This window comes from Narcine bancroftii, chromosome 2 (assembly GCF_036971445.1).
Source record: "Narcine bancroftii isolate sNarBan1 chromosome 2, sNarBan1.hap1, whole genome shotgun sequence".
Classification (NCBI taxonomy): domain Eukaryota; kingdom Metazoa; phylum Chordata; class Chondrichthyes; order Torpediniformes; family Narcinidae; genus Narcine; species Narcine bancroftii.
Window position 1 is genome coordinate 70,571,920 of NC_091470.1, and position 12,249 is coordinate 70,584,168.

Below are 12,249 nucleotides of genomic sequence, written 5' to 3' on the forward strand. Positions count from 1 at the left end.
AGCAGGCTTTTCACAACCAAAGTCCCAAAGGAAAAGACAAACTGGTTTTCAAAGTAGTTTTGTAGCATTCATTTGGGATGCATTTCATTCAGTGAGCAGTAAGAAAAGGGTTAGTTTTAAATAACAAAGCAATGAAGTTTCAGTAAACTTTAGTTAAATTTAATGACATTACAGAAAGGGACAAAGATATAAATAAATCACAAAAATTCTCAAGACAAGTCCCTTTTCCCCCACCCAATCTTAATCTCCATTGCTGTGGCTTGCCACATTTTCATGATCACTCTTAATCTTCCCCTCTCTATCTCCAAATTAGCAATCCTCAGCACACGCCTGGGCCTGCCTTACATGAGGCAAAATCACCTTGCCTTGCATCCAGGTATAGAGTTTCACTGGGAACCTAAACTGAATTTTAAAAAATTCCACTGATTGGTCCTTTTTCTTTTCTCTCTCTCTGCAGACGAGGCTGGACCTCACTGTTTCAACATGTTTATTTTATTTCCAAATTTTGGTTTTATAGCATGACAACTTTGGATCTGCCCCGTTGCAGACATTTCCTCTCCACTCTTTGCAACAGTCACATTTGCTTTCGAACTTTTCTGGATCTGATGAAGGGACCTCCACCCAAATGCCTGCCTCCCCCAATTTTCCCTGCTCCCCCCATTTAAACCAGATGAATTCTTCCAGCATTTTGCATTTCAAACATCTGCAGGGTTTTGCTCTAGCTTTATTAAGATGAAAATAATTATTTGGAAGATAAACCATCAAAGTATTGGTAAAATTCAAGGAAAAATTGGTGTGTGATCAGCACATATAAGATCAGGCAAAGAAAAAGATGTCAATCCCAAAATTGGAGCCCCTTGGATAGCTTGGAACACACAGGATAAGCAAAAGAAACTCTTGTCAGATACTGAGAACCCAATGTGAATTTCAATACTTTGCTCAGCCTTGATGTCAGGCTGACTGGACTAAAATTATTCAGACAGTCCCTTTCCCCTTTGTAAACAATGGAATAACCTCAGCAGTCCTTCAGTCTGTAGCCAGAGGACAGGAAAATGAAGGTTTCAGACTGATTTATCCCTGGCTTCTCTTAACCACCAGAGAGTTCATTCAAGCCTAGAAATTTAGCCGATAAAGGATTTAACATCCTTCACTGATTTATCTGATCTCATCTGATTTAATATTTCACAATCCTCCTTCACTACAGTCTCCACGCTCCCCCTTATGTAAAGGCTGATGTCAACCAAACGCACAGCCTCTTCCACACATAGAACATTGCTTTGACCTCAAATTGGCCACATTCTGTCCCTACTGGTTATTTAAGGTCAAGTTTATTTGTCATCCAATTGTACCAGTATATAAAACAGCTTTGAGCTTTTCATATCTTTATTTCTCACTTTATTGTTTCTCCCTTGCTATGTTCTTTCTATTCCCAAATTATTTTAAATGCCACCTTCCAAGGTCTCCAAGGCTTTCCAAAACTGCTTGACCCTTGGCTTTTGATTCAAGATGCCCTTTTTTGCCTTTTAACAGCCACATGTTTCTCAATATCCACAGAGGACCAGATCTGACAGTTCATCACAATTTGCCTGAAACCAAGTTCAACCCATCCATTTCAAACTATTTCAAATAACTGTTGAATTGACACTGATTTATCATCGACATTAGAACAATTTTGCCAAATTATTTCTGTCAAGTAAATTCCAGTTGAGAAATTTTAATCCTGGACTTTTGCTTCCAAAACTAAGCCAAACCTCATTAAATGATGATCACTGTCTAAGTATTCTCCCACTAAAACATAGAGTCCTACAGCACATTCCACAAGTCCAGCTTGTCCATGCCAAATAATGTGCCCTCCTATTCCTAATCCCATTTACCCACAGTAGGCCAGTACCTTTCCAAGACCTTCCCATCCATGTAGTTATCCAAGTGTTTCTTAAAGGAAGCTAACTTACCTGCCTCCACCATTTTGGAAGCTCATGCTATATGCCCACCATCCTCTGAGTGAAGATCCATTCCATCATGTTCCTTCTAACCCACCCCCTCACCTCAGAGTTGTGCCCGCTCATCTTAGATTCTTCTACTCTAGATAACAGACAGTCACTATTGACAATGACTTTTCCACTCATGATTTTATGGACCTTAGTAAGATCCTTGCTCAACCTCCTAGGCTCTGAGGGAAACAGGCCCAGTTTTTCCAGTCTCTCACGATAACCTAATTTCGTAAACCTCTTCTTTATCCTTTCCAATCATATAATGTCCTTCCTATAGCTCAGTGACCAAAACTACATAATGTCCCAATCGTGGCCTTACCAATTTCTTGCACAACTTAACTATGACATCCCAACACTTGTGTCAAAGGTCCTCACCGATGAAGATATGTCTCAAATCATCTCTTCACTACTTTGCCAACCTGCGCTGTCATCTTTAAAGAGTTATGTATTTCTATCTCTAGGACTTCATAACAATCTTTAGAGTCCTGATGTTAACAGTGCAAGTCTTGACCTGGTTCAAAATGCTGCAATTCTCAAATTTGAACTGCATTTGCCGTACATTATCCCAGTTCCCCATCCGATCTAGATGATGCTGTAAACCCAGGTAACTTTCTTCACTGTAGCACACACTTTCTTGTTGTCCGAAAACATATCCAATTGGCCACAAATGTCAGTGTCTAAATTATTTATGTAGATCACAAAAAGCAAGGGACCTTTGACCAAAACCTGAGGCCCTCCACTGATCATGGTCCTCCAGCATGAAAAACTGACCACTCTCTGACACTGATCATTTATCCATTTTGCTAGTTGGCCTCCTATCCTATATGCTTTCCCCTTCCATCCCAACCTACTACGTGGGACCTTATAAAACACTTTACTAAAATGCAATACAAAGAACATCAACTGACTTGCACTCATCTACCTCTTTGTTACCTCTTCAAAAAATTCTAAGTTCATGAGAAATGATTTCCCATGCATAAATCTATGCTGGCTCTCCTTAATTTTCCCTTGACTATCCAAATGTTGACAGATTCTCTCTGTTAGAATCCTCTCCAGCAGTTTCAGGCAAATAAGTCTATCATGACCCAGATGATCTTTCTTTCCCTTTTCAAGTAACAGCACCACATTTGCCATCCCCTCAGTCCTGCAGAACTTCATTGGTCTTCAAAAATGTGTTTAAAATGTCTGTCAAGGCCCCAACAAATTCCTTCCTGCCTTCGAAATGTGGAGATTTACCCACCTTGATGTGATCTGCTAACACCTTTTCACCATTGATGCAAACATGCCATAGTCTATCTTCAGTTACCTCCCTCAGTTCCTAGCCTTGCTCATCCTGCTGCAGAATAAACACATTCACAAAGTATTCATTTAAGGTTTTCTCACCTCTCTGGCTCTACACCGTATATTTTAAGTTTAGACATACAGCACGGTAACAGGCCTTTTCAGCCAACGAGGCTGTGCCACCCCTGGTATGTTTTGAACAATGGGAGGAAACTGGAGCCCTCACAGATATGGGGAGAATGTACAAACTCCTTACAGACAGCGAAGGATTAGAACCTTGGTCGCGGGTGCTATAACAGATTTTTGCGCTGAACATTCTTTCCCTCGTGACCCTTTTATTCTGAATATACTTAAAATCTTTTTCAATTCCCCTTACACTCTCTGCCAAAGCCATCACAAAACTGCTTTTAGCCCTCCTTATTTCCCCCTTCACTCTGCTCCGACATTTCCTTGTATTCTTCAAGGGACTCCCTCGAACCTATTTGCCTCATTTTTCTTTCACCTCTATTTCTCTATATCTTTGCATCAGGCTTCCTTTACCTTTCAACACACAGGGCCCTTGTTTTAACCTCCCAGCAAACATTTGTTGTTTGTGAAAAATAATATACAAATATGTAGATGGATGGATTAGTAAATTTGTAGACAACACAAAAATTTAGACTAGTGGATAGACTAGTGGTCACAAGATATTAGAGAAACACAGGAGACTCGGGGAGGGGGGGTTATTTTGTGTAGTTTTCTGATGTAATATTGTAATCATACCATTTTAATTTTTTATTTATTTTTCTTTAAATGTAATTCTCTATTGTATTCCTGTTATAAAATTTTAAATAAAGTCTTTAAAAAAAAAAAGAAACACAGGAGACTGCAGATGCTGGAATCTGAAGCCTGGAGTAAAACAACAGGTCAAGAAGCACCAGAGGGAGAAAAAGAATGGTCAACTTTCAAGCCAACTCTCTTCAAGGTTTATCAAGATAAATCTGCCATTCACTTCTCAGAATCAAAATTTATTGTCATGAACAGGTCATGACGTTTGTTGTTTTCTTTTCTTTGGCTTGGCTTCGCGGACGAAGATTTATGGAGGGGGTAAAAAGTCCACGTCAGCTGCAGGCTCGTTTGTGGCTGACCAGTCCGATGCGGGACAGGCAGACACGATTGCAGCGGTTGCAAGGGAAAATTGGTTGGTTGGGGTTGGGTGTTGGGTTTTTCCTCCTTTGCCTTTTGTCAGTGAGGTGGGCTCTGCGGTCTTCTTCAAAGGAGGCTGCTGCCCGCCAAACTGTGAGGCGCCAAGATGCACGGTTTGAGGCGTTATCAGCCCACTGGCGGTGGTCAATGTGGCAGGCACCAAGAGATTTCTTTAGGCAGTCCTTGTACCTTTTCTTTGGTGCACCTCTGTCACGGTGGCCAGTGGAGAGCTCGCCATATAATACGATCTTGGGAAGGCGATGGTCCTCCATTCTGGAGACGTGACCCATCCAGCGCAGCTGGATCTTCAGCAGCGTGGACTTGATGCTGTCGACCTCTCCCATCTCGAGTACCTCGACGTTAGGGGTGTGAGCGCTCCAATGGATGTTGAGGATGGAGCGGAGACAACGCTGGTGGAAGCGTTCTAGGAGCCGTAGGTGGTGTCGGTAAAGGACCCATGATTCGGAGCCGAACAGGAGTGTGGGTATGACAACGGCTCTGTATACGCTTATCTTTGTGAGGTTTTTCAGTTGGTTGTTTTTCCAGACTCTTTTGTGTAGTCTTCCAAAGGCGCTATTTGCCTTGGCGAGTCTGTTGTCTATCTCATTGTCGATCCTTGCATCTGATGAAATGGTGCAGCCGAGATAGGTAAACTGGTTGACCGTTTTGAGTTTTGTGTGCCCGATGGAGATGTGGGGGGGCTGGTAGTCATGGTGGGGAGCTGGCTGATGGAGGACCTCAGTTTTCTTCAGGCTGACTTCCAGGCCAAACATTTTGGCAGTTTCCGCAAAGCAGGACGTCAAGCGCTGAAGAGCTGGCTCTGAATGGGCAACTAAAGCGGCATCATCTGCAAAGAGTAGTTCACGGACAAGTTTCTCTTGTGTCTTGGTGTGAGCTTGCAGGCGCCTCAGATTGAAGAGACTGCCATCCGTGCGGTACCGGATGTAAACAGCGTCTTCATTGTTGGGGTCTTTCATGGCTTGGTTCAGCATCATGCTGAAGAAGATTGAAAAGAGGGTTGGTGCGAGAACACAGCCTTGCTTCACGCCATTGTTAATGGAGAAGGGTTCAGAGAGCTCATTGCTGTATCTGACCCGACCTTGTTGGTTTTCGTGCAGTTGGATAATCATGTTGAGGAACTTTGGGGGACATCCGATGCGCTCTAGTATTTGCCAAAGCCCTTTCCTGCTCACGGTGTCGAAGGCTTTGGTGAGGTCAACAAAGGTGATGTAGAGTCCTTTGTTTTGTTCTCTGCACTTTTCTTGGAGCTGTCTGAGGGCAAAGACCATGTCAGTGGTTCCTCTGTTTGCGCGAAAGCCGCACTGTGATTCTGGGAGAATATTCTCGGCGACACTAGGTATTATTCTATTTAGTAGAATCCTAGCGAAGATTTTGCCTGCAATGGAGAGCAACGTGATTCCCCTGTAGTTTGAGCAGTCTGATTTCTCGCCTTTGTTTTTGTACAGGGTGATGATGGTGGCATCACGAAGATCCTGAGGCAGTTTACCTTGGTCCCAACAAAGCTTGAAAAACTCATGCAGTTTGGCATGCAGAGTTTTGCCGCCAGCCTTCCAGACTTCTGGGGGGATTCCATCCATACCTGCTGCTTTGCCACTTTTCAGTTGTTCGATTGCCTTATATGTCTCATCCAGGGTGGGAACCTCATCCAGCTCTAGCCTTAGGGGCTGTTAAGGGAGCTGGAGCAGGGCGGAATCTTGGACTGAGCGGTTGGTACTGAAAAGAGATTGGAAGTGTTCTGACCATCGGTTGAGGATGGAGATCTTGTCGCTGAGGAGGACTTTGCCGTCTGAGCTGCGCAGCGGGCTTTGGACTTGGGGTGAGGGGCCGTACACAGCCTTTAGAGCCTCGTAGAAACCCCTGAAGTCGCCAATGTCCGCGCTGAGCTGTGTTCGTTTGGCGAGGCTAGTCCACCACTCATTTTGGATCTCCCGGAGTTTGCGCTGAAGATGGCTGCATGCGCGACGGAAGGCTTGTTTTTTCTCTGGACAGGACGGCTTTGTAAGGTGAGCCTGGTGGGCAGCTCGCTTCTTTGCCAGCAGCTCCTGGATTTCCTGGCTGTTTTCGTCAAACCAGTCCTTGTTTTTCCTGGAGGAGAAGCCCAGTACCTCTTCAGTGGATTGCAGTATGGTAGTCTTCAACTGATCCCAGAGGGTTTCAGGGGACGGGTCCGTGAGGCGGGTTGCAACGTCGAGCTTTGCTTTGAGGTTTGCCTGGAAGTTTCCTCTCGCTTCGTCTGACTGCAGTTTTCCAACATTGAACCTCTTTCTGGGGGCTTTATTGTTCCTGGGCTTTGGCTTGAAGTGAAGGTTGAGCTTGCAGCGAACCAGCCGGTGGTCAGTGTGGCATTCCGCGCTAGGCATGACCCTGGTGTGGAGCACATCTTGTTTGTCACTTTCTCGCACCAGGATGTAGTCCAGGAGGTGCCAGTGTTTGGATCGGGGATGCATCCAGGTGGTCTTAAGGCTGTCCCTCTGCTGAAAAAGGGTGTTTGTAATGACAAGCCGCTGTTCTGCGCAGAGCTCCAACAGGAGGCGCCCATTGTCGTTGCACTTGCCGACGCCATGCTTGCCCAGGATTCCTGGCCAGGTTTCTGAGTTTTGCAGCAGCTATAAATTACATTTTTTATAAATAAATAAATTAGTCCAAAAAGGAGAGACAGTGAGGTAGTGCCTTTTTCTTGTGCATTCATAAATCTGTTAGTGGAGGGGAAGAAGCTGTTTTTCTACCATTGGGTACTCATCTTCACGCTCCTGTACCTCCTTCCTGACGGTAGCAGTGTGAAGAGGGCATGGCCTGGGTGGTGAGGGTCCTTGAGGATAGAGGCTGCTTTCTTGTGGCACTTTTATTTCTACCACCTCCATAGCTCCCTGACAAAGTAAGCATACAGCATACTTGCTTTGAATCCGTCAAGGTATTGAATTTAAATAGAATCATTACGGCACAGTTAGTGGAGCGGTTGGCGCAGCACTATTACACAGCCAGCAACCCAGGTTTGAATCACTATCATCTGACAGTGTGTTTTCTTTCAGGTTCTCTAGTTTCTTCCCACATTCCAAAGTCATTTGGGGTTAGAAGTTTAATTGATAACATGGGTGTATTTGGGCAGCACCAGGGCTCATGGGCCAGAAGGCCTGTTCGCGTGGTATTTCTCTGAATTAAATTTTAAAAATTAAAAACAACAGAGCCATGCTCTTGCTATAGAATTCTTGGACTCGACAACATTTGAGATATTGTGAGTATCTCTGGTTATAGCATGACGGGAACGATGTGAAGACATTGGAAAGAGTGCATTGGATTGGAGAGTATTAGCTTTCAGGAGTGGCTGGACAAATGTGTTGTTTTCTCTCAAGCATTCTGGCCTGAAAGACGACCTGATTGAAGTTTATAGAGGACAAAGGTGGAAGGTGAAAGGGAGCAAATTTAAAGATATGCAAGGCAAGTTGTTTTTTTAAAAATATAGAAAAAGACAGGGTAGATTCCTGGAATGCACTAACAGAGAAGGTGGTGGAAACAGACACCACAGCAACATTTAATTTCAAAAGGCACTTGAACAGGCAAAGGATGAAAGAATATGGATATGTTTAAATTGCCGTGATCAGCACAGAAGTAATTGGATTAAGGACCCATTCCTGTTCTCTATTGTTCCATATCCAACTTTCTAAACAGACAATAAACTATGGCCATTAGATTTTTTAAAAAATCACACAGAAATGGTACAAGTGAATTTTAACGTGGAATGGAGGCTAGACACAAAGTTAATAAAATTGGCAAGGCTTCCCCAGCAGCAGAAAGTAACGTCGTCATCAATGAAATGCAGGAAAAGTTGGGAGATGGCGCTAGAGTAGGTACAGAACAAAGTATTTCCCAATTAGCCAACAAAAAACAGATATAGCAGGAACCCATGAGCTATAAGGACCAAGGTCTTGTACTTGCGAGAAGAACATGCATCATTTACCATTATTTAATGCTAAATAGCAAGAGTAAGAGAGAATCAGGGGACTCTTGCACCATCTATTCACTATCTACTTGGACACATTTAAATTGTGTGCTGGCCATCTCCTGAGGTTTGCTCCCCTCACTGTCCCCAGCTTCTTGATGTACAACCTCAAAATGCACACCTTGAGGGCTTCAGCTTAAGACATTTTCAGCCAATGTAGTTACACAGGACCAAGGAAAGGCACAAGATGCTTATTCATTGGAGCCGAAGTATCTTGTTATGCCCCAGTTTAAGATACTGAAAGATACTAATTCTCCCAAGTCTGTTCTCTTTACGAAGTGATTGAATTAAGGAGAAATTGTGGACACGTATTTCTACTGAGAAAATGTTGGAGGCAGAATTCCTGAAGGATTTGAAATGCTTTTGAAAAAGCACAGGACATCCAAGAGCCAAACAGAAATGAGCATGAGGTTGGATAATTCTTTAACAGACAGCGTGACAATGATGGGACAAATGACCGCCAGTATTGCCAATTCTTATAACCTTATGAGTCTCTCAAATATTGTTCTAGATTTATGAAGGTAAAAGTACATTAGCTTCCTGAAACAGCGATTCTTTTCATTTAAGATTGGTATCTAAATCTGTTCTCTATTCTCAACTCATTTTAACAGCTGTTCTTTGCAAGCAAAAACAACCAACAAAGGGCCTTTGTAAAACTGGAAGGTTTTTGGAAGAACATGTTTTCTATTAGTATAGCTCTCATTTTACTGGTAGGTCATTATTATTGATGCTGTATCAGCAAATGGCACTCCCCCCTCCTCCCACCATCATTAGTGGAGACCAACACATTTTTTAAAACCTTTAATTGAGAAAGGGTGGTATTATGACCCTCAATTAAAAATATTTCAACAGTGAAAGAACAAAGTATTGGGATGATCAAAAGTGTCTCTGTGAGTACATTTTAAGTGCTGCACAGTGTCAAGTCCTGCTCAGACATTACTGGTAACTACGTTTCACATTATACCTCAAATGGTGAGGGAAACTATTTTAACTTTTTTAAGTCAATACCACAGAGCAGAAGAGAAAGGACATTACTTCAGAATTAATTTCACAAGGCAAAATCAGAAAAACAAAATTGACTTTCTGCTTCATTTAAATCACTTCTGTGATATATATTTGGCTTGGCTTCGCGGACGAAGATTTATGGAGGGGTAATGTCCACGTCAGCTGCAGGCTCGTTCGTGGCTGACAAGTCCGATGCGGGACAGGCAGACACGGTTGCAGCGGTTGCAAAGGAAAATTGGTGGGTTGGGGTTGGGTGTTGGGTTTTTCCTCCTTTGTCTTTTGTCAGTGAGGTGGGCTCTGCGGTCTTCTTCAAAGGAGGTTGCTGCCCGCCGAACTGTGAGGCGCCAAGATGCACGGCTTGAGGCGAGATCAGCCCACTGGCGGTGGTCAATGTGGCAAGCACCAAGAGATTTCTTTAGGCAGTCCTTGTACCTCTTCTTTAGTGCACCTCTGTCACGGTGGCCAGTGGAGAGCTCGCCATATAATACGAGCTTGGGAAGGCGATGGTCCTCCATTCTGGAGACGTGACCTACCCAGCACAGTTTGATCTTCAGCAGCGTGGATTCGATGCTCTCGGCCTCTGCCATCTCGAGTACTTCGATGTTAGGGATGAAGTCGCTCCAGTGAATGTTGAGGATGGAGCGGAGACAACGCTGGTGGAAGCGTTCTAGGAGCCGTAGGTGATCCCATGATTTGGAGCCGAACAGGAGTGTGGGTATGACAACGGCTCTGTATACGCTAATCTTTGTGAAGTTTTTCAGTTGGTTGTTTTTCCAGACTCTTTTGTGTAGTCTTTCAAAAGCGCTATTTGCCATGGCGAGTCTGTTGTCTATCTCGTTGTCGATCCTTGCATCCGATGAAATGGTGCAGCCGAGATAGGTAAACTGGTTGACCGTTTTGAGTTTTGTGTGCCCGATGGAGATGTGGGGGGGCTGGTAGTCATGGTGGGGAGCTGGCTGATGGAGGACGTCAGTTTTCTTCAGGCTGACTTCCAGGCCAAACATTTTGGCAGTTTCTGCAAAACAGGACGTCAAGCGCTGAAGAGCTGGCTCTGAATGGACAACTAAAGCAGCATCGTCTGCAAAGAGTAGTTCGCGGACAAGTTGCTCTTGTGTCTTGGTGTGAGCTTGCAGGCGCCTCAGATTGAAGAGACTGCCATCCGTGTGGTACCGGATGTAAACAACGTCTTCATTGTTGAGGTCTTTCATGGCTTCGTTCAGCATCATGCTGAAGAAGATTGAAAAGAGGGTTGGTGCGAGAACGCAGCCTTGCTTCACGCCATTGTTAATGGAGAAGGGTTCAGAGAGCTCATTGCTGTATCTGACCTGACCTTGTTGGTTTTCATGCAGTTGGATAACCATGTTGAGGAACTTTGGCGGGCATCCGAGGCGCTCTAGTATTTGCCAAAGCCCTTTCCTGCTCACGGTGTCGAAGGCTTTGGTGAGGTCAACAAAGGTGATGTTGAGTCCTTTGTTTTGTTCTCTGCACTTTTCTTGGAGCTGTCTGAGGGCAAAGACCATGTCAGTAGTTCCTCTGTTTGCGCGAAAGCCGCACTGTGATTCTGGGAGAACATTCTCGGCGACACTAGGTATTATTCTATTTAGGAGAATCCTAGCGAAGATTTTGCCTGCAATGGAGAGCAGCGTGATTCCCCTGTAGTTTGAGTAGTCTGATTTCTGGCCTTTGTTTTTGTAAAGGGTGATGATGATGGCATCACGAAGGTCCCAGCAGAGCTTGAAAAACTCATGCAGTTTGGCATGCAGAGTTTTGCCGCCAGCCTTCCAGACCTCTGCGGGGATTCCATCCATACCTGCAGCTTTGCCACTTTTCAGTTGTTCAATTGCCTTATATGTCTCTTCCCAGGTGAGGACCTCATCCAGCTCTAGCCTTAGGGGCTGTTGAAGGAGCTGGAGCAGGGCAGATTCTTGGACTGAGAGGTTGACACTGAAAAGAGATTGGAAGTGTTCTGACCATCGGTTGAGGATGGAGATCTTGTCGCTGAGGAGGACTTTGCCGTCTGAGCTGTGCAGCGGGCTTTGGACTTGGGGTGAGGGGCCATACACAGCCTTTAGAGCCTTGTAAAAACCCCTGAAGTCGCCAATGTCTGCGCTGAGCTGGGTTCGTTTGACGAGGCTAGTCCACCACTCATTTTGGATCTCCCGGAGTTTGCTCTGAACATGGCTGCATGCGTGACGGAAGGCTCGTTTCTTCTCTGGCCAGGATGGCTTTGTAAGGTGAGCTTAGTGGGCAGTTCGCTTCTTTGTCAGCAGCTCCTGGATTTCCTGGTTGTTTTCGTCGAACCAGTCCTTGTTTTTCCTGGAGGAGAAGCCCAGTACCTCTTCAGTGGATTGCAGTATGGTAGTCTTCAGCTGATCCCAGAGGGTTTCAGGGGATGAGTCCGTGAGGCGGATTGCATCCGCGAGCTTTGCTTTGAGGTTTGCCTGGAAGTTTCCTCTCACTTCATCTGACTGCAAGTTTCCAACATTGAATCTCTTTCTGGGGCTTTCTGTTCCTGGACTTTGGCTTGAAGTGAAGGTTGAGCTTGCAGCGAACAAGCCGGTGGTCAGTGTGGCATTCCGCACTGGGCATGACCCTGGTGTGGAGCACATCTCGTTTGTCTCTTTCTCGCACCAGGACGTAGTCCAGGAGGTGCCAATGTTTGGATCGGGGATGCATCCAGGTAGTCTTCAGGCTGTCCCTCTGCTGAAAAAGGGTGTTTGTAATGACAAGCCGCTGTTCTGCATAGAGCTCCAACAGGAGGCGCCCGTT